The sequence below is a fragment of the Bidens hawaiensis genome, unplaced genomic scaffold (genome assembly GCF_021521415.1).
Source record: "Bidens hawaiensis isolate Kalapana, Puna unplaced genomic scaffold, B.hawaiensis_p1.1 tig00006387_1, whole genome shotgun sequence".
Lineage (NCBI taxonomy): Eukaryota > Viridiplantae > Streptophyta > Magnoliopsida > Asterales > Asteraceae > Bidens > Bidens hawaiensis.
Window position 1 is genome coordinate 756,883 of NW_027491429.1, and position 1,486 is coordinate 758,368.

The 1,486-nt window shown below is 32.1% G+C and overlaps 1 pseudogene; it reads right to left on the reverse strand.

Annotated features, from left to right (window-relative positions):
- Nucleotides 1–1,010, reverse strand: LOC143632362 (calmodulin-like protein 3 pseudogene; annotated as a pseudogene).
- Between the last annotated feature and the right edge of the window lie 476 nt (nucleotides 1,011–1,486).

Sequence of the window (1,486 nt, forward strand, 5' to 3'; positions counted from 1 at the left end):
AAAACCTTAAAACATTTGAACTACATACCATAAAAGTAAACTACAATCTAGTTGTAACATAACTACAACCATGATGTTTAAATGACTAAAGACACACATGGAAAAAATGAAATCAAAAACACTAATTTCTATACATTAACATGTTGCGTTAGACTGATTTAACGCGTGGTGACCTTAATACGAAAAAAACCACAAGACTTTTCTTCTTTTGTTATACCGGTACAACGAGTGGTGTCCTTGATACGAAAAAAAAACACTTGTTCTTCTTATGCCAACGAAACACGAATCAATTGACCGAAATAAGACTAATACCATTCCTCATCATGTTCTTGAACTCATGAAAATTGATCATACCATCACCATCAATATCAACTTTGCTTATCATCATCTTACAATCCTCCAACTTTCTACCTTCTTTGAACCCCAATGAATCCAAAACCAATCCCAATTCTTCAACACTTATGAGCCCATTTTTATCCCCATCAAACACATCAAATGCATCTTTCAAATCACCATCTTCATTATCAACATCAATATTCTTCTTCCCATTTTCATCTTCTCGCCTCATCATCGTCTCGAAAAGCTCACAAAACTCATCGAAATCGATCAAGCCATCGCCATTAACATCAACTCTTTGAACCATTTCCACCACATCTCTTTCACTAGTTGAGATCCCAATATTCTTCAAAGAGTCACTCAACTCTTGTTTTGTAATGAACCCATCTCTATTCTTGTCAAAAGTAGCAAACACACTCTTTAACTCCTCCTTTCTTTCCCTCGAACCCGACTCGACACCTTCCTTCTTCGATAAATCGTCATCCTTCAAAGATCGAATTCGACATAAAGTATCAACCTTTTTTGTGGGTACTCTATAGAGAGTTAAAACAAAACCAATAATGAACAAAATAACTAGAAAACCAATGGTTAAAATAGCCATTTGTATCCCTCTAAAAGAAGAAGCTTCAATGAAAGAGATGAGAAACAACCTTATGACTTATGAGTTGTGACTTTATGTGTTTATGATAAATGAGTGGCATTATAGTTTACGCGTTATTTGGTGTCATATGCTTTTATTTAATCTTCAAATTGGAAATAATAAATAATAAGTTTTGGTGTGATCCCACAAAGCGCGTCTAAACTTAATAAACTGAAAAATTGACTTTAAAATTTAAATATTAATAAAGAGAATATATTATTTTATGTGAAATGCCGCGTTTTTTCTTTAAATAAGTGGTGTTTAATATAACAAAGTGTACAAGTTGATATAATAATAAGTTTAAAATATTTGTTGAAGTAAATATTTAATTGTTTTCGATTTTATTACGTGTCAGATACTCAGATTTCGGAGGATGCGTACACCTATAGACGCGTTGTGTTGCCGTTCGAAAAATAAAAAATAATAATAATATAAAAATAAATAGATGTGTTGTATTATGATAATGACATTGTGGTGAGATCCAAAGCAACATTGTAATAAGTATTTGAG